The following is a 27,062-nucleotide window of genomic DNA, read 5'->3' on the forward strand; positions in this document are numbered from 1 at the left end:
CTATAATATCTGGTTTCACTTCCTGCACCAGTAACTCTAGTTCCTCCATTTTGTTACCTAGGCTCCTTGCATTAGTGTACAAACATCTTAATTTTTGCTGTTTGGCCTCACTCACATTCTGTACCCTATTAGGCACGGTTATTTTACTACCAGTATAACCTATTAGACTTGTATCTACACTGCCCTTCCTCCTACCTACAGCTGTATCCACTCTTACTTCATTTTCTTTCCACTCTATGCTAAATTCTGGCGTGGAGATTACCTGGACATCTCCCAACCATCTCCCCCAAATTCCTAGTTTAAAGCTCTCTTAATCAATTGTGCCAGCCTCCATCCTAGAAGTCTATTTCCTTCCCTACTCAGATGAAGTCCATCCCGAGAGAACTGTCCTCTATCCATGAATGCCTCCCAATGGCCATACATCCCAAAGCCCTCCTTATAGCACCACTGCCTAAGCCATCTATTGATAGTCATAATCTTGTCACACCTTTGTTGCCCTTCTCTAGGAAGAGGCAGAATCCCACTAAAGATCACCTGAGCCTCAATTTCCTTAAGCGTCCTCCCCAGCCTAGCATAGTCTCCCTTAATACTTTCCAGCGAGAATCTAGCCGTATCATTTGTTCCCACATGAAGGATAATTAGGGGATTCTTTCCCGCTCCCTTTAGAATCCTTTTCAACCTCAGGTCTACATCCCGTATCTTAGCACCTGGAAGACAGCACACCCTCCTATTTTCTGGATCAGCTCTGGTTACAGGCCTATCTATTCTTCTCAGTAAAGAGTCCCCAATCACATAGACCTGCCTTTTCCTAGTGACGGTGCTATTCTCCAGTCTATCCCCTGTTCCCTCTGGCTGCAAGTTTTTTCCATTCCCATTCTCCCTTGTAATCCTTTTTAACCCATCCTGTATCCTCCTGGGGCTCATATTTGGTGTAATCTCCATTAACTCTTCCCCTTTTCCTATAGGACTAACCGCTCTTCTCTTCTTCCTTGCCCTGTCACCTTCAGTGACTACCTGCTGAGCCCCTTCTTCATTTTCCAACTCTGCAAACCTATTCTGAAGCTCTATTTCTCCTTCACTAGCCCGTCTTTTCCTCTGCCTAGTTCTTTTAGTCACATGCTTCCACTGACCACTTTCCTCACCCAGTCTCCCCTCAGAATTCCCTAGTCCTGCTTCCATCTGCAAGTCTGAGCTTTTCCCTTCAGATACCTCATGTCTTTGCTCCATAATCTGCTCAAACCCCTTCCTAAACTCTACCAGACTTTCCACCTGCATCTCCAAACCTCTGATCTTTTCCTCCATCAGCTCTATCAGACGGCATTTCATGCAGACAAAACTCTTACCAGGTGCCCCCTCCAGGATCATGTACATACCACAGCTTCCACATCCAGTCATCTTCATTGTGTCATCTGCTACATGGGTCACTCCCACTGCCACCTCTGAATCTGTCATAGCCTTCCCACCTAAATCCTGTTAATCTGGGAAACACAAACCACACCAAAACACCACCACCCACAGCAAAACCAAACCCCACACAAGCACCACAAGACAAACTCCCCTTTCAAACTCCCACTCAAACTCCCCTGTTTACAGCTCTGTTTGCTAGCTCCTGTGCCGCTGCCTGACTGGCTGCTACCTTTATAGGACCCCTAGTCAGTGAAGCCCCGCCCCCTAATCAGGGCTCAGCTTCTCTCCCAGCACAAAGCCCCTACAAGCCTCTACACATACAAATACTACCAATACAAAGCCAAACAAACACAAATACCTTCTCCTCCAACAGAACTCCCACTCAAACTCCCCTGTTTACAGCTCTGTTTGCTAGCTCCTGTGCCGCTGCAGCCTCTTCCCTCTCTAGTCAGAGGACCTCATGTGACAATGGGTTGTTCTCGAGATCTGTCCTCTGTGCACTGATGGTTTCAGGGTCCATGGTCACATTTTGCCATTCATGTCTTTCATTGGCTGATGTGAATGTCACATCAGACTAGTCATCTGTCTTCAAGTTTACAAGGTCAACAACACCTCCATTTCCCAGCCGTGGAAGGAATGTTTCTGCCTCTGAATTCAGAGTCACCATGCCATGGGTACCATGTTGTTTGTCTTCGCTCTCACTGTCAGAATCACTGGAGTCCAAATTCTGTCCTTTTAGAGGCTTGGTCTACACTACAGCCTACTTCAGTATCACTTACATCACTCAGGGGTGTGATTAATCCACACTCTCTGAGTGATATAGTTATACCGACCTTAACCCCCTGTGTAGACAGTGCTCTCCTGCCCACATAGCCTCTCGCAGGGGTGGACTTATTATACTGACAGGAGAGCACTCTCCCATCAGCATAGAGCATCTTCACCAGATGCGCTACAGTGGAGCAGCTGCATCGGTGCATCTGTGCCGCTGTAGCGCTTCTAGCAGAGACTCGCCCTTAGATTTCCAGTTTTGCTTATTTACCTTGATCTCTGTGTCTTCTGCAGTGGTGCTGTGCAGCACAGTGTCATATCCAAGGGCAAGAAAACCCAGAGAAGCCAAAACTTGTGGTGACAAACTCTATCACCTCCTTCTCCACCCTCTGCCTTTACTCTGTGAACTCTCCCCTTTCCTTTCATGTTCTAACATGAATTGTATCTTCCCAATAGGATGTTAGTTTGCCTGGTCCCCTTCCTGACAAGTACTCCTGTCCCCTGGCCAGAGGGCAGCACCATACACTTTCTGGCCATAATGATTCTTACCATGAATAGCAGAGCTTTGAGAACATATTGAGGCCAGTTCACAAACGTCTTTCAATTGCTGTTTCTGTCTCTTAGCATATTCTTTATGGTTCCTAGGTGCAGATTCAGAGTTCATAGGTAGAGCAAATGCAATGACAATAGACAAATGTGATTATCTTCAAGATAATAAATAGAAGGGTGGGAACTCGTAGCATCATTTTGTGTACAGTTATAGGCATCGATGGTCTTATGGTCTTATTAAGGGAGTCCTTCCAGTCTGATTTTTGTTCTTCTGGCAAGGTTATCAATGTAGCCAGCAGAATTTGATTCAGCCTTTCTACTTGCCCATTGCCCTGTGGGTGGTATGGGGTTATGGGAGAAGTTTAAATCTTACTGTAGTACTCTACCCTTTGAGAGTACTATTTTCAAACTCTGCTCCTTATTGATGATGGATTCTTTTGGGGAAATCAAATCTTAAAACAAACTAATTGAAGATCTTGTCTGTCACTGTCTTTCCTGAGTTTTTGGTGGTAGGGTAGACTTTGACAAACCAAGTAAAGTGATCCACCGAGGCTCAGATGTATTCATATCTTTCTTTGCTTCTTCCTAGATGGAAGAAGCCTATGGATACAAGTACAAATGCTTTTGTTGTAACTAAGGAAGTAAGGTGCCACCAGACTCCTTGTTGTTTTTGTGGATACAGACTAACACGGCTACCCCCTGGTACTTGTTGTAACTATGGTAGTTAAATGAAATCTGGTACGCTGGTGAGGTTTCTTTTGCTTGGTGCACATACAAACTCTAGTGACACAATGTTCGATGTACCACATCCTCCTGTGTTCTCTTGGTATTTGGTTTGTGCCCCAAAAACTTATACGGCAGCATTTTAGCAATAGCTGGATCTTTCTTCTGAGTTGCCAAAATGTCTTCTCCTGGAATAAGTTTTATGGTGGATGTAATGCCCATGAAGGAGACTTCTTCTGTCAAAGGATTGGTAGTAATAACTACTAACCTGGACACCTTGCCATCAGTTTGTATATCCAAGGAGTTTGACTGCTTTTAACAACACCTGTGTTCGTCTCTTCTGTGTATTCTGTGCATCCTGTCAATATCAAGGGGAATTCCTGATAAAGCATTAGATTTCCCTAGATGATATTTAACTACAGTAGAACCTCAGAGTTACGAACACCTTGGGAAAGGAGGTTGTTCGTAACTCTGAAATGTTCGTAATGCTGAACAAAATGTTATGGTTGTTCTTTCAAAAGTTTACAACTGAGCATTGACTTAATATAGCTTTGAAACTTTACTACGCAGAAGAAAAATCCTGCTTTCCCTTTATTTTTTTAGCAGTTTATGTTTAATACACTACTGTACTGTAGTTGTTTTTTCTCTCTCTGTTGCTGCTGCCTGATTGTGTACTTCAGGTTCCAAAGAAGGTGCATGGTTGGCTGGTCAGTGCGTAACTCTGATGTTCATAACTCAGGTTTTCTACCGTATGAAGTTAAAGTCAGCTAATTCTGCAACCCACCAGTGCACTATGGGGTTCAGCCTGGCAGTGGTGGAGATGTAGGTTAGCACATTATTATCTCTGTTAACTGTGAAGGATTGTGCATCGCAGATTTAGTCTACTAAATAAATAAATGGTCAGTTTTCGGAGTGGAGAGAGGTAAATAGCAAGGTCTCCAGAGATCTGTACTGGGACCGGTGCTGTTCAGCGTATTCATCAATGATCTGGGAAAGGGGGTACACAATTTTGGCAGGCTCAGCTTAGTTTTTCACTCCAGCTAGCTCCTGAAGCTCAATCCTGGGCAAACTGCCCTGATTACAGTTTCCATGATCTCTGTCTCAGTGGTCTCCTTGGGAACACCATTTGCAATTTGATAAGCCAAACTGCTTTGGTTTAGCCTGTCCTTTTGCAGGGAGTTCCTAAACTGTCCTGTTATTTTAAAGTCTTTCTTTAACACTAGTTTTCTTTTCTGGGATGGGATTGACAGATCTTTTGCTCCTCTTTTGCTGTACCAATGGCTTGTAAAATCTTCTCTCTTAATGCCAGCAATGTAAGACAATCCCTGATTTTCCAGCAGGTTTGGCTCTTCACTATTGAAATGAATTCTTATATATTTGGGTAAGGTCAAAGAGCTTTTGGCTGCAGTTTCACTGTGATGTGTCCCAGAAATGCCCAGGGAGTCACAGACTTCTCTTAAATGCTCATCCTTTAGCTGGTATCAGAGTCCTCCTACCTCCACGACTGGTCTTTTAACTCTCTCCCAGCCATAGCGCTTGCAACCAATGAAATCTTCCCTGGCAGCTTTCTCTGGAGCAGTCTGCAGCAGTCTGGTGGGTTCATCTCTTGGAGAGGTCAGATCATTGCAATTCAGCCTCTCCTGTCTGGGCTCACCAAATCTTACACTCCCGGAGCAGGGGCGGTTTGAATAGTGGAGTCTTATTAAACTTAGTATCCACAAAACAAACAAGAGCTTCAAGCCTTTTCTGGTTCCCTTGGGAGTGCTACACTGCAGCTGAATTGAGCCGAGGCGAACGTATGGCTCCTCTCAGAGAGTGCACTAAAGACACGAAGTGATGGGGCTTGTTTCCCTTCTGGGGAGCTGCATTCACTCAGCTGGGGGGGAGGGAAGTTTGAGCATTGGTCTGCTAAACCCAGGATTGTGAGTTCAATCCTTGAGGGAGCCATTTAGAGATCTGGGGCAAAAAGTGGGGATTGGCCCTGCTTTGAGCAGGGGGTTGGACGAGATGACCTCCTGAGGTCCCTTCCAACCCTGATATTCTATGATGCTAGAACAGGCCAGCAGGGGAGCGTCTCCTCTTGTGCGGGGAGTCATCTCAGGAGAAGCACAAGGAACAGAACAGCCTTTGGACTGTACACATCTGTCCTAGACTACACAACGCCTCTTCTCTCTTCCTCGCTTCATCTTCAGGGAGCAGTATTTTACTGCACGCCGTCTGCTCTGACCCCTTTTGTTGATACACAAAAAGTGTTCATGGGAACATTGCTGGTGCCAGCACTGCCAGGGCACTAGCGTGTGTGCACACTTCATCGCCTTTGCCAGCGCTGGGCGTTTCCACAGCAACAGGCTGCATCGGCAAGAGGTGTGTGGCTCCGGGGTCGTCATCCCAGCATCCCTCATGCCGCCATCAGGCACGTTGTCTTGTGTGGGCTTTTTGCAGTGCATTGTGGGATACGAGCACCCCTCTCAGGGAATGTTAGCGTTTAGGGTGCGGGACAGATCTGGCAATGTCCCGGCACATCCTGGGCGAACCTACCTGAATTAAGGGTAAGTCACTTTGGAGTCCATTGTATTAAAAATGCAAAGTTTCTGTATTATTGGGGGTTGTACAAAATTTCTCTAAGGGGCAGGCGTGGCCAGTGTAAACCTCCAGAAGCATTATGAGCTTCAAAGGACTATTTCAAAGAACTCGCCAGACAAACAAAGTTACATGGGGCTCTGGGGAAATACCTGGGGGAGGCAAATGCACGTTACTAGGCATGGCAGGGTGTAGAGAATTCGTGCATGAGTCCCCACTGACAAAAAAAACAACCACTTTGTTGGGAGCTGTTCTTCATTTGGTCACTGTAAGAGTTGCTTTGGCAGGAAGGGGCAGAAGAGGAATGGAGGAAGGACCCAATAGCCATCACAGCCAAAAGATGGAGTAAAAACAAAGGACAGATTTGTACCCACACGTTCAGAACACACGAGATTACCAGTCCATTGCTTTAATGACTTGGCTAACTCATCATGCGAAAGGACCCCATTGCCACCAGCTGTCCTTTGATCAGCCAAAGTCAGGAATACAAGACATAGCCGTTAAAGCCTGTGGTGGTGCAGAGATATCTAGTAAGAGTCCCTGTGATAAATGAAGGTGGGGGGAGCTCCCTTTTATGGACAGCCAGCCAGTTAGCTATAAAGTCCCTCTTGGTGGCTGTTCTCTGCTTGCTTTACCTATAAAGGCTTAAAAAGTCCCCCAGGTAAAGGAAAGGGAAGAAAACTATTAGAGCCTCCCCTGGGATAGTGCTTGGGGTGCGCTATAGACCGCCGGGATCTAATTTGGATATGGATAGAGCCCTTTTTAATGTTTTTAATAAAGTAAATACTAATGGAAACTGTGTGATCATGGGAGACTTTAACTTCCCAGATATAGACTGGAGGACGAGTGCTAGTAATAATAATAGGGCTCAGATTTTCCTAGATGCGATAGCTGATGGATTCCTTCAGCAAGTAGTTGCTGAACCGACTAGAGGGGATGCCATTTTAGATTTGGTCTTGGTGAGTAATGAGGACCTCATAGAGGAAATGGTTGTAGGGGATAATCTTGGCTCAAGTGATCATGAGCTAATTCAGTTCAAACTGAATGGAAGGATTAACAAAAATAAATCTGCAACTAGGGTTTTTGATTTCAAAAGGGCTGACTTTCAAAAATTAAGGAAATTAGTTAGGGAAGTGGATTGGACTGAAGAATTTATGGGTTTAAAGGTAGAGGAGGCCTGGGATTATTTTAAATTAAAGCTGCAGAAGCTATCGGAAGCCTGCATCCCAAGAAAGGGGAAAAAATTCATAGGCAGGAGTTGTAGACCAAGCTGGATGAGCAAGCATCTTAGAGAGGTAATTAAGAAAAAGCAGAAAGCATATAGGGAGTGGAAGAAGGGAGGGATCAGTAAGGAAAGCTACCTTATTGAGGTCAGAATATGTAGGGATAAAGTGAGACAGGCTAAAAGTCAAGTAGAGTTGGACCTTGCAAAGGGAATTAAAACCAATAGTAAAAGGTTCTATAGTCATATAAATAGGAAGAAAACAAAGAAAGAAGAAGTGGGACCGCTAAAAACTGACGATGGAGTGGAGGTCAAGGATAATCTAGGCATGGCCCAATATCTAAACAAATACTTTGCCTCAGTCTTTAATAAGACTAAAGAGGATCTTAGGGATAATGGTAGCATGATAAATGGGAATGAGGATATGGAGGTAGACATCACCATATCTGAGGTAGAAGCGAAACTCAAACAGCTTAATGGGACTAAATCGGGGGGCCCAGATAATCTTCATCCAAGAATATTAAAAGAATTGGCACAAGAAATTGCAAGCCCATTAGCAAGAATTTTTAATGAATCTGTAAACTCAGGGGTTGTACCGTATGATTGGAGAATTGCTAACATAGTTCCTATTTTTAAGAAAGGGAAAAAAAGTGATCCAAGTAATTATAGGCCTGTTAGTTTGACATCTGTAGTATGCAAGGTCTTGGAAAAAAATTTGAAGGAGAAGGTAGTTAAGGACATTGAAGTCAATGGTAAATGGGACAAAATACAACATGGTTTTACAAAAGGTAGATCGTGCCAAACCAACCTGATCTCCTTCTTTGAGAGAGTAACAGATTTTTTAGATAAAGGAAACGCAGTGGATCTAATTTACTTAGATTTTAGTAAGGCGTTTGATACTGTGCCACATGGGGAATTATTAGTTAAATTGGATAAGATGGGCATCAATAGGAAAATTGAAAGGTGGATAGGGAATTGGTTAAAGGGGAGACTACAACGGGTCCTACTGAAAGGTGAACTGTCAAGTTGGAGGGAGGTTACCAGTGGAGTTCCTCAAGGATCAGTTTGGGGACCAATCTTATTTAATCTTTTTATTACTGACCTGGGCACAAAAAGTGGGAGTGTGCTAATAAAGTTTGCAGATGATACAAAGCTGGGAGGTATTGCTAATTTAGAGAAGGACAGGGATACCCTACAGGAGGATCTGGATGACCTTGTAAACTGGAGTAATAGGAATAGGATGAAATTTAATAGTGAGAAGTGTAAGGTCATGCATTTAGGGATTAATAACAAGAATTTGAGTTATAAGCTAGGGACGCATCAACTAGAAGTAATGGAGGAGGAAAAGGACCTTGGAGTATTGGTTGATCATAGGATGACTATGAGCTGCCAATGTGATATGGCTGTGAAAAAAGCTAATGTCGTCTTGGGATGCATCAGGAGAGGTATTTCCAGTAGGGATAAGGAGGTTTTAGTACCGTTATATAAGGCACTGGTGAGACCTCACCTGGAATACTGTGTGCAGTTCTGGTCTCCCATGTTTAAGAAGGATGAATTCAAACTGGAACAGGTACAGAGAAGGGCTACTAGGATGATCCGAGGAATGGAAAACTTGTCTTATGAAAGGAGACTCAGGGAGCTTGGCTTGTTTAGCCTAACTAAAAGAAGGTTGAGGGGAGATATGATTGCTCTCTATAAATATATCAGAGGGATAAATACCAGAGAGGGAGAGGAATTATTTAAACTCAGTACCAATGTGGACACAAGAACAAATGGATATAAACTGGCCACTAGGAAATTTAGATTAGAAATTAGACGAAGGTTTCTAACCATCAGAGGAGTGAAGTTTTGGAATAGCCTTCCGAGGGAAGTAGTGGGGGCAAAAGATCTATCTTGCTTTACGATTAAACTCGATAAGTTTATGGAGGAGATGGTATGATGGGATAACATGGTTTTGGTAATTAAATATTCATGGTAAATAGGCCCAATGGCCTGTGATGGGTTTTTAGACGGGGTAAGATCCAAGTTACCGGGAAAGAATTTTCTGTAGTATCTGGCTGATGAATCTTGCCCATATGCTCAGGGTTTAGCTGATCGCCATATTTGGGGTCGGGAAGGAATTTTCCTCCAGGGCAGATTGGAAGGTCCTGGAGGTTTTTCGCCTTCCTCTGTAACATGGGGCACGGGTCACTTGCTGGAGGATTCTCTGCTCCTTGAGGTCTTCAAACTACAATTTGAGGACTTCAATAGCACAGATATAGGTGTGAGGTCTTTTTTAGGAGTGGTGGGTGAAATTCTGTGGCCTGCATTGTGCAGGAGGTCAGACTAGATGATCATAATGGTCCCTTCTGGCCTAAATATCTATGAATCTATGAATCTATGAATCTATGAAAGGGAATGGGCACCTGACCAAAAGAGCCAATGGGAAGGCTAGAACTTTTTAAAATGGGGAAAAAACGTCTGATGTTGTTCTCCAGGAAAGAGGGGGACGGGGAGCAGTTATGCTATGAGAAGCTTTAAGCCAGATATGATCATAGAGCATCAGATCATTCCTAGAACAACTTATTTGGAACCCCCAGATGTGTAAGTAGATCAGGAATGTTTAGAAAGACACAATTAGGTTTATTTCTGTTTATTTCTTATGGCTAGTGGACTCCTCTGTGCTAACCCCAGGTGCTTTTGTTTGCTTGTAACCTTTAAGCTGAACCCCCAAGAAAGCTATTTTGGGTGCTTAATTTTTGGAATTGCTCTTTTAAAATCTAGGAAAAGCCTAAGTTCCAGATGTATTTTCTTTCTTTTTGTTTCTAATAAAATTTACCTTTTTTAAGAACAGGATTGAGTTTTTGGTGTCCTAAGAGGTTTGTGCATGTTGTTTAATTAGCTGGGGGCAACAACTAATTTCCTTTGTTTTCTTTCTCAACTCTTCTCCGGAGTGGGTGGGGGTGAAAGGGCTTGAGGGTGCCCCAGAGGAAGGAATTCACAAGTGCGCCTTCCTGGGCTCTCAAAGGGGTTCTGCACTTGGGTGGTGGCAGCATCTATCCATCCAAGGTCAGAGAGAAGCTGTAACCTTGGGAGTTGAATACAAGCCTGGAGTGGCCAGTATTAATTTTTTGAATCCTAGCGGGCCCCCACCTTGTGCCAGAGTGGGGAATCAGCCTTGACAGTCCCAGTCTTTCAAGCAGGATTCAAGTTCCGGTTAGTACAAGCAGGAACTTTGGCAGGAAGGACCAGAAGAGCAATGGAGGAATAACCCGGCCATGGCCAAGATAAGAAGCAAAGGCCAATGACCACAAGGGGTGTTCGAATGCAGCCATACAGAGCACAACGGATTATCAGTCCATCGCCTTAACCAGTCAGCCAGGCCATCAGTTAAAAGGGCTCTGGTGTCACCAGCTGATCTGCTGAAGACAGTGCTGAAGCCTGTAATCATGCTAGTGTTGGGGAAGCCTCCTGCAAGATTCCCATTCTCGAGAGGTGGCTGTGAGTCCTGGTGGGTGAAAGACATGCTATGGCAATTGCTCCCTAGCTGCTGCCACCAGAACAAGGAGGAAAGGCCAAAGATAAATGTGGTGTTTGAAATCACATGGGCAGATCACAATGGAAGTGCTGGGACATCAGTTGGGGTGTGTGTGTGGCTGAGTCACATGACTGACCCCATAACATGTGCTGTGTTTGTTTCTGGAGGATGCCCCCAGGTGGCTCCTGCAGGTCCCAGCCCTGGGTTATAAAAAGGCTTCATAGAACTCAATTTTTAATTTTTTTCTTTATAATTTTGACAATGTCAATGTTGATTTTTAAGGGTTTTTAAATTTTTGTTATCAGTTTAAATGTCCACTATTGGTTAAAATCATGGGTTTTCAGCAACGTTTTTATATTTCTTGATTTATATTTCACAGTGGAGAGAAATAAAGGGGGGGTCAGACAATAATTATTTAATGGCAGTAGATGTTGAGATGCAAAAAGTTAAAGCTTTCTAACCATTAAGACACAAATTGGCATAATCACATGTCAAAATATACAGTAAATATCCCAAAATCAACCTCTAACAATGTCTCGAGCAGCATTTCTCTTACTTTGATTATCTGCAAATGTATGATTATTATCGATGGAAATATTTTCCTGTGGGTTTGTGTGCATGCAGGGAACTTGATGTTTACTGATATTTACCAATAACAATCTCATCCATCCAGGCCTAGTTCTAAACAGAGCCCCGTGCTGTGCGTGAGATGAGCATGGCTGTGGTTGCAGGCTGTGGTCCCTGTTCCCAGCATAGGAGTGTCTCCTCCCCCAACCCCAACCCCAACCCCATCCCCTCGGCCCTGGCAGTATTTATAGACACACAGCCCCAGGGATGGCAGGCAAACAGCACCCTTTGGGACAGGCCCACAGCTCTCTCCTGCTGGATCCGGCTCCCTCTCCCCAGGCCAGGCCCTACAGGAATGAAAATTAAACCCTTATGAAGTGAATGTGTCACTGCTCACACACGGGGCCAGACTCTGTCCTGGGGACAGGAGCATGATCCCAGAATGACACTGCTGCAAGCCGTGGGGTTCCTCTGTATTTACACACACACAGAGAGCTGTGTGACTGAAGAGCATGGACTGGGGTGTGTGCGGGAGGGTCATTTTACATAGTCGCCTCGCAGTCTCTCCAGGACATGGGCACAGAGAGCGGGAGCTGCCATAGCAATGTTCCCTCTCATTTTTTCCATCCATGTGCAGAATAAATTTTGTTATGTGCACCGAGGTATGTGCCTATGTGTGCCATCAGTAGAAACAAAAAAGCTAGATATAATATATATTTTTAAAAAGTTACCATAGGGATAATTACTCCAGCCAGGACAGGTTAGGCCTTTTAGAACTCACTACTCAAAGAATTAAATTTAAGGGGAAGAGAAATGAAAAATATGAAATGCACAAACCAGTCAAAACACTAAAATCACATACTTTGAAAGAATAAAATTACAGAGAATATATGTGCATTACAGGAAGTACGAAGAAGTAACAACAACAATAATACGAGTATGTGATGGGAGGTGAGTGTGAAAGAGACAGTGTGTGTGTGTGAGAGAGAGAGAGAGAGAGACAATGTGAGCTGGCTGCTTGCGAAATCTCAGAAACAGTGCACTGTCCCTTTAAGAAAGGGCCATTTCCAGCATTATGCCCACCTTGATTATCATGCACATTGTAGGGAGAGTGGTCACTTTGGATAAGCTATTACCAGCAGGAGATTGAGTTTGTGTGTGTGGTTTTTGGAGGGGGGTGAGGGGGTGAGAGAACCTGGATTTGTGCAGGAAATGGCCCACCTTGATTATCATACACATTGTGAAGAGAGTGGTCACTTTGGATGGGCTATTACCAGCAGGAGAGTGAGTTTGTGTGGGGGGTGGGGGGCGGAGGGTGAGAAAACCTGGATTTGTGCTGGAAATGGCCCAACTTGGTGATCACTTTAGATAAGCTATTACCAGCAGGACAGTGGGGTGGGAGGGGGTATTGTTTCATGGTCTCTGTGTGTATATAATGTCTACTGCAGTTTCCACGGTATGCATCCGATGAAGTGAGCTGTAGCTCACGAAAGCTCATGCTCAAATAAATTGGTTAGTCTCTAAGGTGCCACAAGTACTCCTTTTCTTTTTGAGTGATTTAAAACGGCCCTGGCAATATTCAGTGCTGGGTACGTGCTCAGGCCAGGGCCTGAGATCGCACAGACATTGCAGCTGTTAAAATATGTGGATTTTGCCTGAAGGGTTGAAAGTGTTTTAAATCCCCTGATATAGAAAACAGTAAGCAGGGAAAAGTAACAGTGTTTGGCAGTGCTAGGGATGTACTGGAGACCAGGGGTGTGTGATGAGGGTGGTGGGCTGGCACAGGCCTCTCTGGGGTCTAGGGCAGCGATGGCAGTCTAATAGCCCACCTGGAACATGCCTCTCAGGACTAATTAAGCAAACAATTCTCTGCCTGTCTCATCTCAGCCTTCTCCTAAAACCCAACCAGGCCCGTTGTGTCCATACTCACAGAGAAGCCATAGGCCCAGCGGCAGGATCATGGGGAGAAGCCGTGATAACCCCACAGGCTGGCAATGCCATAGCGGCATCTGCCTCTCGGGGATCCAGGCGCCGTCTCTCACGCTCTGCTTCATAGTGTCTCAGTGAGAGAAATGCCGTGGCTCTCTGATCTGGCCTCTCCGCTGCTGATCTGCAGGGACCAGAGAAGCTGCAGGTGCTCTCTGATCTGCCACGTGCTCCCCAAGGTTCAGAGAGAAAAGCCACAGCCCCTGTGAGAGACGGGGCCATGTCTGCTACTGGCCTCGCAATGGCCAGGGACCTCACTCCCTGGTGAGAGAGGGAGGTTGTTTGCACAGCTCCTCTCTCATGGGCTGGGCAGTTTCTCTGTTGTTCCCAAATGCTGAAGATTGAGGGGTTGATACCCGATCAGAGCAGCCCCCCTGAGCCCAACTCTCCAGCTTTGGGGTTTGATACTGGACTAGACCAGCCCCTCTGAGCCCAACTCCCAGGCGAGCCAAGAGAGAGAATTACAGAGCAATGGTGGCTTCCCAATGCAGCAACAAAGTTTCTGTTTAAAGCAGAATATTAAACTTTGCCTAAAATCCACAGGACAAGTCAAATCCACCTGAAAAGTGGAAGCCTGGGTGAGTGGCTGAGGCAGAGTGTGTGAAGGAAATCTGAGGCCCTTTGAGAAAGAGGTTCTCCAGATAAAGCCCCTAAAAATGGAGCTGTTTCCACAATAACAACATTATTTTAGGGTTAGGTGTTGAAAAGGCCCCAAAGGAGTCAGGCACCCCTCACTCATGGCCTTTCATGGCAGTCAGCACCTCAGACACTCAAGCCCCTTTGGAAATTCCTCCCTGCATATCCTGCTGTCACAAATGGCAGCCATCTTTACTAAGGGCAGCTTCCCTTTCACATCCCAAGGGTGTAGCAACATGGCAGCTATCTGTCTAGAGGGAAGCCTGTGACTTTAATGCCATTATAGAAAAAGCCTGAAGCTGCCTGGGGGAAGATGGTTGCCATGAGACTATAGGCTTGGAATGTGAAAGGGAGGTTGCCCCTAGTAAAGATGGCTCTGATTTCCCATTGTTCCCAATAAGTCTGAAGTTACAGGCTGCCTTCAGGGAAAATGGCTACTATGCCATTAAATACCATGGATGTGAAAGGGAGGTTGCCCCTAGTAAAGATGGCTGCCATTTTCCATTGTTTCTGCTAGGATTGAAGATGTAGGCTGCCCTCTGGGTAATGGTTATCATTTCCATAAAGCCTTGGTAGGCTGCCCATGGCCTTGATGTCCAATTTCCTCCTTGTTTTCAAATGGAAGTGAAGCCATAAGCTGCCCTCAGAGAAGATGGCCACCCATGTCCCTGATGTGGCAGAGAGGTTGCCCTTTTTGTGACCTGCAGAATTGAAGACTGTGGCTTCATTTCCCTTAGAAACAATGGGAAATGGTGGCCATCTTTACTTGGGGCACCCTCCCTGTCATACCCGAAGGTATCACTGACATGGCAGTGCTGCTTCCCATTGTTTCCAATGGAAGCGGTGGCCATCCTCATAACAATGGCCTCCATTTCCCCTCCTGCATGAGTACCATCTGCTCCTGTCCTCCCCCCCGAGAATTCATCCCATTCCCCAGTTTGTTCCATTTCCCCAGGAGGGCTCTCCAGGGCTCTTCATAAAGAAGCAACCGCCCCCCTTCCCTCCCGCCACCAGACAATCCCCTTGTCCCTTTTCTAGCCATGTGGGGGTGACACTGCGCCCTCTCCCCACACTGCCCCCGTGCCCTGGGAGAGGACCGTGTTGAGCGTTGTGCCTCCATCTAATTGCCAGGATGCTGGATCCAGAGCACCCCATGTCCCATCCCTCTCTGTATGCTTAGTTGCCCATGGGCAGATCACAATGGGGGTGCTGGGACATCACTTGGGGGTGTGACTGAGTCACATGACTGACCCCATAACATATGCTGTGTCTGTTTCTGGATGACGTCCCCTGGTGGCTCCCGCAGGTCCCAGCCCAGGGTTATAAATAGCCTTCTCAGAATTCAATTTTTATTATAATTTTGAAACATAATGTCGATATTGATTTTGAAGGGTTTTTTTTAACATTTGTTATCAATTTAAATGTTCACTATTGGTTAAAATCATGGGGTTTCGGCAACGTTTGTATATTTATTGATTTATATTTCACAGTGGAGGAAATTACAATGAGGGGTCAGACAATAATTATTTAATGACAGTAGACGTTGAGATTCAAATGTTAAAGCTTTATAACCATTAAAACATAAATTGCCATATATACACAGTATATATCCTTAAATCAGCCTCTAATAATGTCTCACACAGCCTTTCTCTTACTTCGCTTAATTGCATATTTCTATTATTATCGATGGAAATATTTTCTCGTGGGTTTGTGTGCGTCCTGGGAAATTGATGTTTGCTGACATTTACCAATAAGAAGCAAATCCGTCCAATCCTAGTTCTAAACAGAGCCCCCCTGCCTGTGAGGTGAGCAGAGAGACGGGCCTGTGGTTACTGGCTGTGGTCCTGTTCTCAGCGCAGGAGTCTCTCCCCCGCCCCCTGTGACCCTGTCCCCACAGCCCGGTAGTATTTATAGACAGTCTCAGAGCGATGCTGCTCTCAGGACACAATGATCCCCCATCACTTGTCTGCCACGCTCATTTCTAGCTCAGGGATGATTGCAGTGCTGCATTCGCAGCATGGCTGAGGGGCTGGAAGAATACCCCCCAGGCTTTTCAGATCCCAGGGAAATCCCATCGTTACCCCCTAAAATCTAATCACATTTAGCCGCGTATGCAGCATTTCTGCTGTTTGCGCCCATGTGCGAGGTGAACATGTAGCATTTTCCCTTCCTGGACGTCATCTTCACTTTAGGTTTCATCAAACAAAATGTCTGTCATCTTGAGCCAGTGATTTCATGCATGCCAAGATTTACATCTGAATCTGAGTGTGCAAAACAGCATCCCAGTGTGAAAATGGGCATCCCCTTCTGTGTCCAGCCCAGCCAGCTCGCACGGGCTAGTACCTTTTGTGTGTGCAGCGAGTGGGATGGTGCAAATCCGTTGTGCCACAGACATCTGCACCCCCATGTGACATGCTGTGGGTGTGAAGGTGGCAAACACACCCACACGCTGGCAACCTTGGGGTGTGAGTGCAGGGTGGTGTATGTGGGCTCAGGGCCAGGGTGCAGCCCTTGGAAAACGACAGAGCATTTCGTTGCTGAGGTTCAGAGCTGGAATCTAACCAGCGATTTCCATCGTCCTTAACCCTGAGTCAGGTGGTGGTAATTAAACATGCAGTTGCTATTATTAAATCTCTTGGAAGCTTCGATGCGAGGTGGCAAGCTCTGATCCCATCCCGGGCAGTGTTGGCACTTTCAGATCCACACAGCACATTACCAGAGGGACCTCACAGGATTGGAGCCTAATTAAGCAAACGATCCTCTGCCCCGTGATCTCACCCTTCCAGCTAAACCCGGCCAGTGCTGGCCATACTCACAGAGAAGCCAGAGACCCAGCGTCGGGATGCTCAGGGGACAAGGTGATAACAGCATGGTCTGGCGATGCAGCAGGGAAGGCCTGTTTCTCTGCTCCTCAGAGTCTCAGTGAGCCGTGTCTCTCTCATCTGACCTCTCCCCTTCTGATCTCCAAGAAGCAGAGAGCAGAGAAGCAGCAGGCGCTCTCTAGTCTGGATCTTGGCCCTAAGATTAACGTATGAAAAGCCACAGACTCTCTGCTAAGGTGGGGCTGTGTCTGCTATGCGCCTGGCTGCGGCCAGGGGGACACTTGCTCCCTTGTGCGGGTGGAAGTTGCTCTCCCAGCTCTTCTCTCACAGGTGCTGGGCAGGCTCTCTGCTGTCCCCAAGCTCTGAGTGTTGGGGATTTGGTTACTGGGTCAGACCAACCCTTCTGAGCCTAGCTCCCAGCCTTTGGGGTCTGATGCTGGATCAGATCAGCCCCTCTGAGCTGAACTCCCAGCATTTCAATTTTCATACAGACTGGATTTCTTCTGTATCAGACCTCACAGCCTCAGAGAACCCCAAAGACTGGGAGCTGCATTCAGAAGGGCTGGTTTGATTCAGGATCAGATCCCTTCAGTAATCACTGGGCCTATCAATTTATCCTACTATGGGCCCAACTTTGGGAAAGAGGATAAACGTTTATGTAGTGCCACAAGACAGGTTGATGGGAAAAGCTGAAAAGGGGACACAGGAAGATTGAATTAAGCCAAATAAAAAGGCCTAGTGATATAATTCAAGGACTGTATTAAGAGCATGCTTGATAAACAGGAGATGTGTGGGATGGGAAATTAATTAATCAAAATTGGTGTGTCAGAAATCAGGCCTGTTGGATAAGAATATGAGAACGGTCATACTGGGTGAGGCCAATGGTCCATCTAGCCCAGTATCGTGTCTTCTGACAGTGGCCAATGCCAGGTCCTTCAAAGGGAATGAACAGAAGAGGCAATGAACGATCGATCCATCCCTTCTCATCCACTCCCAGCTTCTGGCAAGAAGCGGCTAGAGACCCCCAGTGCATGGGATTGCATCCCAAACTATCTTGGCCAATAGCCATTGATAGACCTATCCTCCAGGAATGTATCTGTGTTTTTGGTATTTTTTTTTAACCCTGTTATAGTTTTGGCCTTTACAGCATCCCCTGGCAACAAGTTCCAAAGATTGACTGTGCGCTTAATGAAGAAATACTTCCTTTTGTTTGTTTTAAACTTGCTGCCTATTAATTTCATTGGGTGATTCTTGTTTCTTGTGTTATGTAAAGGAATAAACAACACTTCCTTATTCACATTCTCCACATCATTCATAATTTTATAGACCTCTATCACGTCCCATCTTACTCTTCTCTTTTCCGAGATGAAAAGTCCCACTCTTTTTAATCTCCCGGCATATGGAAGCTGTTCCATACCCTTATTCAATTTTGTTGCCCTTCTCTGCACCTTTTCCAATTCTAATATATCTTTTTCGAGGTGGGGCAACCGGAACTGCATGCAGTGTTCAAGATGTGGTCGTATCATGGATTTATATAGTGGCATTGTGATATTTTCTATCCCTTTCCTAATGGCTCCTAACATTCCCTTAGCTTTTTTGGCTCCTGCTGCACATTGAGCAGCTGTTTTAGAGAACTACCCACAATGACTCCAAGACCTCTTTCTTGAGTGGTCACAGCTAATATAGACCCCATCATTTTGCATGTAGAATTGTGATTGTGTTTTCCAATGTGCATTACTTACAGAGGCGACATCCAACAACTGTGGCTCATGGGGGAGCACAAATGAAATGTTCTGGGGGAGTCATGTGCCCCCCCCCCCCGCATTTCTCAGCACACCGCTGGTGGGGATGCCTAGCAAGGAGGAGGCCGCACTCCCCCTGGCAGTGGCACTCTCCCTGTGTCCATGCAGAGCGGGGAAGGGAGGAAGCAGCAAGGTGGCTGGCTGCTGACTGAGCCCCTCCCCTCCACATGGGGCTGCTTCATCTTCCCTGCTGCTGGAGTCCCACACCTTGCCTCTGCCTCTGCCCCCTGACTCAGCACATGGTCTGCAAAGCAGGCAGCATCGCTGGGACTCCAGCAGCGGGGAAGGAGAAGCAGCAGCTGTGAAGGGGGGGAGAACAAGGCCTAATTGGTGAACAAAATAGCGAGGGCGTGGGCTATGCTGCCCACCACACACTTTTGTGATCTTTTAAAGACAGGGGTGGCAGGGGAGAATCAAGCTGTCTGTAGGCCACAACGCTGTCTGACGGAAGAACTGGAAGAAGCAAGCTTCACTGCTACAGCCGCTTACACAGGGCGCCCGAAGTGGCGTGTTACTTTCGGGGACTATATGGGCCTAAAGCGTTAACATGCTGATGTGACTCGGTCACTGTTTAATATTGGAGCGTGACCGAGCCATGTCAACTCCTTGAGCCCTTTGGGCCCCTTTGCTGGAGCCCAACGCCCAGGCCATAGGCTGTGATATTGGATCACGTTAGCTCCTCTGGGCTGAGCTCTTGGGCTGTGGAATTTGAAACTGGAGAGGTGACTGTTTCCAGACCAAACTGCATCTCAGGGGCCAGCCGTTTGGGGCCAGTCCCTGCAATGAACTCCACTCAGGTGCCTCCCTGGGAGCAGAGCACTGTGGAAACCCTGGCCCTGTGTCTATGGGGCAGCTCGAATAATGGCAGCGAGAATGGTTTGATCATTGGGGAATGAGCATTTTTCCATTTTCCTCCCACTCCAAAGCAGATCAGCTGTTTTTGCTCAAACTTTTATCTCTGGGCAGCGACCAAGCCTGGTAATTTTCACCCACACCGCTGAATTCTGAGCGAAGCTACAACCCCCTGAAAACAAGATTTACAACAAAGCTGTTTTGGAAGCTATTCCTGCCGCGAGTTCTGACTGCACCGCGTCGCACCTGATTGTGCAGTGTGGGAAAGTCACTGCCACCTCGTCCGTAACCAGGGCAGCTGGGGTTATAATACACTGGCAGGGCTGTATCAGATATGCCCCTAGATTGCAGCAAAGCAAGTCTAATGGGGATTCATCTCTGGAGAGGCAGAACCTGACCCAGAAGGATGTCTATGGGGAGAGTGAGGGGGGAGAGTGGAGAGAGAGCAGGACATTTTGATGCCTTTAATAGAACATACACATGCAGCAGGTGCTACCCCTTACAAATGCATCTAACCTACTGCCATGTGACAGCAGAGGGGTGCGACTGAGCTGGCATTGTATCAAAGACAGGGACTCTCAGAGTTATGGCACCTGCTTTAGCTGGGAGGTGGGTTCTTTGCTTTGATTGGGGGAGTGGGGGCTCATGTTTTGTAAATAAATAGAAATTTGGGGCTGGGTGTTAACAGGGGAGATGCTGAGAAATTTTTACTGTAGGATCAAAATATGGAATCTAAAACCAGAGTTATTTTCATGATGCTGTTTTGGCAGCAGTCACCAGGTAGTGACACTACATAGTCTGACAAGTTCTTTTGCATGCAAGCTGTCCGCAGTCATTGAGGATGTGCTATATTGTTGTCAGCTTTATGATGCACATTACTTTGGGGTGAGCTGTGGCAAGTGGCAGGAGAGTTTGCCCTTTGCCTTTTTCTTTCTACATATTTGATTCTTGGAGAGGAGCTGGTCCCTGGAAACCAGGCATTGGTGTTGAACTGAGATCCCTGAAAGAAGGGTTTGTCTGTGTGCCATTTATGGCCATCTCTGTTCCAGGGCTGGTGCATAACTAAACAAGCTGCACTAAGGCTCCATACAAAGTCGACATCTCTGAATTCTCCTCCAATAAGAAACTGGTATGCATGGCCCTGAGACCTGCCATCACTTTCCAAAGGGCCACACTACAATGAAGCCTCAGAGGCCAGGTGGGAATACAGTGCCCCAATATGGAACAATCACAGTTTGGTCACACTTGGGTCAAATCCTGATCCGATTGAAGTCAAGGGCAAAACTCCTGTTGATTTTAGTGGGGCCAAGATTTACCCCCTAGCTTTGGAGGTAGATTGTGTGCTGACTAATAGCAATGCTCTCACCAGAACCCCTCCCAATGGTGTTTAGTTGTTATAGCGTTTTGTCAGCTGCAGATTGATGGACACCAGGGGGCGCTGGAGTCAATTTAGAGGTCTCCTCTGAACTGACAGGACTTGGAGTTCAGGTTTTGCTTTAAAAAACAGGCCCTTTGACTGTGGATTTGTGGGTCCCAGTCATTGTGTTAAGCATTGAAGGACACACACAGGGGACACTGCACTTTACACACATTGATTGCCAGGGCAAAACCACACACCAGCAGTAACAGCTGCGCTGCCAAGTGTGTTTCATTCCAAGACTGAGGATCTCCAGTGGAGGAGGCCTGAGAATGTGAAGCCAGAATCCGAGGGGCACCGGCAGAGCTGTGGGTGGGTGGCTGGGAGCCCAGCTCTGGGACAGCAGGGCACTGACTGTCAGGGTTGAGAAGAGAAAATATAACATGAGAAGAAATCGCAGGAAGAAAGAGCAGAGCCACAAGCCACCTATAAATAAGCCCAGCCTGAGCTGTGGTCAGGAAGCGAGTTTGTGCGACTCTGGAGACACGTGCTGCTGGTGCAATGCACAAACACAGAGACCCAGCCGCAGGCCACCCCTGGGCTGTGGTCACTGTATTACCAGAGGCATCTCCAGTGCAGAAGCTGCTCCCCCAGCCCCTGTGGGCCCGGCTTCACTAGCATCTCGTAGCCCTTTGTACCACGGCACTGAGGAGTATTTTTAACAACACAGACCAGGAGTGAGGCTGCTCCTGTGACACAGAGTCCCCTCCCCTGGGTTGGCCCTTACACATGCAGTCATGGGCCTGCTCAGGGCCCAGCAGGTAGTGTGGGGCCCCCACAATCGACCCCATCCACTGCAAACCTCTCATATAGATTCATAGATTCATAGATATTTAGGTCAGAAGGGACCATTATGATCATCTAGTCTGACCTTCTGCACAATGCAGGCCACAGAATTTCACCCACCACTCCTAAAAAAGACCTCACACCTATATCTGTGCTATTGAAGTCCTCAAATTGTAGTTTGAAGACCTCAAGGAGCAGAGAATCCTCCAGCAAGTGACCCGTGCCCCATGCTACAGAGGAAGGCGAAAAACCTCCAGGGCCTTCCAATCTGCCCTGGAGGAAAATTCCTTCCCGACCCCAAATATGGCGATCAGCTAAACCCTGAGCATATGGGCAAGATTCATCAGCCAGATACTACAGAAAATTCTTTCCCGGGTAACTTGGATCTTACCCCATCTAAAAACCCATCACAGGCCATTGGGCCTATTTACCATGAATATTTAATTACCAAAACCATGTTATCCCATCATACCATCTCCTCCATAAACTTATCGAGTTTAATCTTAAAGCAAGATAGATCTTTTGCCCCCACTACTTCCCTCGGAAGGCTATTCCAAAACTTCACTCCTCTGATGGTTAGAAACCTTCGTCTAATTTCTAATCTAAATTTCCTAGTGGCCAGTTTATATCCATTTGTTCTTGTGTCCACATTGGTATTGAGTTTAAATAATTCCTCTCCCTCTCTGGTATTTATCCCTCTGATATATTTATAGAGAGCAATCATATCTCCCCTCAACCTTCTTTTAGTTAGGCTAAACAAGCCAAGCTCCCTGAGTCTCCTTTCATAAGACAAGTTTTCCATTCCTCGGATCATCCTAGTAGCCCTTCTCTGTACCTGTTCCAGTTTGAATTCATCCTTCTTAAACATGGGAGACCAGAACTGCACACAGTATTCCAGGTGAGGTCTCACCAGTGCCTTATATAACGGTACTAAAACCTCCTTATCCCTACTGGAAATACCTCTCCTGATGCATCCCAAGACGACATTAGCTTTTTTCACAGCCATATCACATTGGCAGCTCATAGTCAACCTATGATCAACCAATACTCCAAGGTCCTTTTCCTCCTCCGTTACTTCTAGTTGATGCGTCCCTAGCTTATAACTAAAATTCTTGTTATTAATCCCTAAATGCATGACCTTACACTTCTCACTATTAAATTTCATCCTATTCCTATTACTCCAGTTTACAAGGTCATCCAGATCCTCCTGTAGGGTATCCCTGTCCTTCTCTAAATTAGCAATACCTCCCAGCTTTGTATCATCTGCAAACTTTATTAGCACACTCCCACTTTTTGTGCCCAGGTCAGTAATAAAAAGATTAAATAAGATTGGTCCCCAAACTGATCCTTGAGGAACTCCACTGGTAACCTCCCTCCAACTTGACAGTTCACCTTTCAGTAGGACCCGTTGTAGTCTCCCCTTTAACCAATTCCCTATCCACCTTTCAATTTTCCTATTGATGCCCATCTTATCCAATTTAACTAATAATTCCCCATGTGGCACAGTATCAAACGCCTTACTAAAATCTAAATAAATTAGATCCACTGCGTTTCCTTTATCTAAAAAATCTGTTACTCTCTCAAAGAAGGAAATCAGGTTGGTTTGGCACGATCTACCTTTTGTAAAACCATGTTGTATTTTGTCCCATTTACCATTGACTTCAATGTCCTTAACTACTTTCTCCTTCAAAATTTTTTCCAAGACCTTGCATACTACAGATGTCAAACTAACAGGCCTATAATTACTTGGATCACTTTTTTTCCCTTTCTTAAAAATAGGAACTATGTTAGCAATTCTCCAATCATATGGTACAACCCCTGAATTTACAGATTCATTAAAAATTCTTGCTAATGGGCTTGCAATTTCTTGTGCCAATTCTTTTAATATACTTGGATGAAGATTATCTGGGCCCCCCGATTTAGCCCCATTAAGCTGTTTGAGTTTCGCTTCTACCTCAGATATGGTGATGTCTACCTCCATATCCTCATTCCCATTTATCATGCTACCATTATCCCTAAGATCCTCTTTAGTCTTATTAAAGACTGAGGCAAAGTATTTGTTTAGATATTGGGCCATGCCTAGATTATCCTTGACCTCCACTCCATCCTCAGTTTTTAGCGGTCCCACTTCTTCTTTCTTTGTTTTCTTCCTATTTATATGACTATAGAACCTTTTACTATTGGTTTTAATTCCCTTTGCAAGGTCCAACTCTACTTGACTTTTAGCCTGTCTCACTTTATCCCTACATATTCTGACCTCAATAAGGTAGCTTTCCTTACTGATCCCTCCCTTCTTCCACTCCCTATATGCTTTCTGCTTTTTCTTAATTACCTCTCTAAGATGCTTGCTCATCCAGCTTGGTCTACAACTCCTGCCTATGAATTTTTTCCCCTTTCTTGGGATGCAGGCTTCCGATAGCTTCTGCAGCTTTAATTTAAAATAATCCCAGGCCTCCTCTACCTTTAAACCCATAAATTCTTCAGTCCAATCCACTTCCCTAACTAATTTCCTTAATTTTTGAAAGTCAGCCCTTTTGAAATCAAAAACCCTAGTTGCAGATTTATTTTTGTTAATCCTTCCATTCAGTTTGAACTGAATTAGCTCATGATCACTTGAGCCAAGATTATCCCCTACAACCATTTCCTCTATGAGATCCTCATTACTCGCCAAGACCAAATCTAAAATGGCATCCCCTCTAGTCGGTTCAGCAACTACTTGTTGAAGGAATCCATCAGCTATCGCATCTAGGAAAATCTGAGCCCTATTATTATTACTAGCACTCATCCTCCAGTCTATATCTGGGAAGTTAAAGTCTCCCATGATCACACAGTTTCCATTAGTATTTACTTTATTAAAAACATTAAAAAGGGCTCTATCCATATCCAAATTAGATCCCGGCGGTCTATAGCACACCCCAAGCACTATCCCAGGGGAGGCTCTAATAGTTTTCTTCCCCAATTTAATTATTGCCCAGACAGACTCAGTCATATCCATTTCATCGCTTCTTATTTCTTTACATTCTACATACATACATATCAAGTGCTGGTGCAAAGAGCAGCTAGAGAAAGCCACCGGTAGCCCCCACAGCAAGTGTGGTTGTTCACTGAGCACCCAGGCACTACGCCAGCGCTCCTGAGAGCCACTTATCTGTTAACTGGCTATTGATGTAGACACAAGGCTAGAGCACGGCTGTGACACTGGATATGGCCCAAACCAGCAGCCAGTGATGGCAACCTCTCCCCTCCCCCATATGCGGGCTCAGCTGTGCTGATAGGTGCATAAGCAGCGGGGGTTGAGACAAGTTAGTCGGATCTCCTGGTGTCTGGGACAACACCAAATCATAGATTCCAAGGCCAGAGGGGACCTTTGTGATCCTCTGATCTGACTCCATGTGTAGCACAGGCCAGAGAACTGCCCCAAAGTAATTCCTAGAGCAGATCTCATACAAAAACATCCTATCTTGATTTAAAAATGGTCAGCAATGGAGAATCCATCACGATCCCTGGTAAATTGTAATCGGTAATTGGTAATTTCTCTCACTGTTAACAATTGAGGCTTTATTTGCAGTCTGAATTTGTCTAGCTTCAACTTCCAGCCATTGGATCGTGTTCGACCTTCTTCTGCTAGACAGAAGAGCTCATTATCACTTATTTGTCCCCCCTGTAGGTACTTATAGACTGAGATCCAGTCACCCCTTAACGTTCTCTTTGTTAAGCTAAATAGATTGAGCTCCTGGAGTTTATCTCTATAAGACAGGTTTTCCAATCCTGTAATCATTCTTGTGGCCACCAAACACATCATGAACCTCCATGATGTTCTCTCCTGAACCAGATCTGGTGCCTTACAGGGTAGTATGCCTATGAAGGAGAGGTGTCTGTTGACATCAGTCAGCCATCATGTTTTGTGTCTTCCCAGTGGTCTTTTCCATCCTGCTTTCATTGGCTTAAGACACAGCCCAGCCCATTCCCTGCATCGGGGTGGGTCAGGCCTATTACACCAGTGAGCCTGGTGGCCCGTGTTGGGGGTTCTTTCCTACTTCCTCTCCCGGGTGGGTGCACAGCCCAACTCAAATTCTAAACCAGAACTAATTAACCTCTTAGCTGATAGAGGAAACGTTCCACAAAGCTCATCTCTAGTGACATCACTGAGGATATTGATGGGTGTGTGAGTCTCTCTACACCCAGCCGATACTAATGCTGAGCTGTGATGGGGAAGGGCTGGGAGGGCACAGACTGATTCTGGTGGGCAGGGAGGTACCCAGGACTGTGAGTCACCTTGTTACTGCCCGTCCACCACCATCCCCACCTCCAGAATGCAAAGTCTTGCTTGTGCCTGGCTCCCTGACACCACCAGCCTGTCAGCTGCTCAGGCCCTCTTGTCTGGGTGACACCTTGCAGGTTAACAGTAGGTGCAGCCCAGACCCTGAGTCCCTGTGATTCATTCCCTGGTGATACCTAGCCCCTTGTCACTGGCTACTCACAGAAATTCCAGAGCCTCTGCCCCCCACAGGAGCAAGGTACCCCAATGTACTGGTTTTACCTTAACCCCCCATACCTGTAAACCATGCAGCGCTCGTGAGCACTTACAATAAAACCCAGGCAGGGTTATTTAAGAAAGGATAAAGATTTAACTAGAAACAAGAGAAAGTGATGGCAACAAATGGTTATACCAGAGAACAAAATCATAAACCACAAACCTGGGTCTACACTGATTAAGTTACCTTTCCTAGCTAATAAAGTAGGCTCCCCGTATCTGAATGGGCCATTACTGAGACATATTCTCCCCTGGTGACTAGTTTCTACTCCAAGTCTGGAAATAAATTCATTATTCCTTAAATATTACCCATACAAACATCTCACAATGATTATGAGTCGTGACAAGTTACTCGCTCTCTTGTAGCTATCTTACACACTACTCTTTATGGATCATATCCTCTAAGATGTATGTTCAGTGTTGTGAGTTTGTCTGAGTTGAGGGTTGTTTGCAAAGAACAAGGAACCCTTTGCCCAGAAGTCTCTGTGTCTCTGCTCTGTCTTTGCCCTTTGGGGCTCTGGGTGTATCCACAGGGCTAGACTGTGAGAAAAATCAGTGTGAGAGGCAGGGTGTTCCTTTAACCTGGCTTTGTCACACCTGGGGGAACCTGTGCCTGTCACATCCAGGAAGCCCTGCCCCTGTCACTCCTGGGGGACTCTGCATCTATCACATGGGGGAGACCCTGTGCCTGTCATATCTGCATGGAGGGGGGTGGTGGTGTCCTGCATCTGTCACATGGGGGAGACCCTGCACCTCTCATACCTGGAAGATCCTGTGTCTCTCACATCCAGGGGGGTCCTTCCCCTGTCACACCTGGGGGATCATGTGTCTGTCATACAGGTGGCCCTGCCCCTGTCACATCTGAGAGGCCCTGCCCCATCACACATGGGGGAC

The sequence above is a fragment of the Lepidochelys kempii genome, chromosome 23, assembly GCF_965140285.1.
Source record: "Lepidochelys kempii isolate rLepKem1 chromosome 23, rLepKem1.hap1, whole genome shotgun sequence".
Lineage (NCBI taxonomy): Eukaryota > Metazoa > Chordata > Testudines > Cheloniidae > Lepidochelys > Lepidochelys kempii.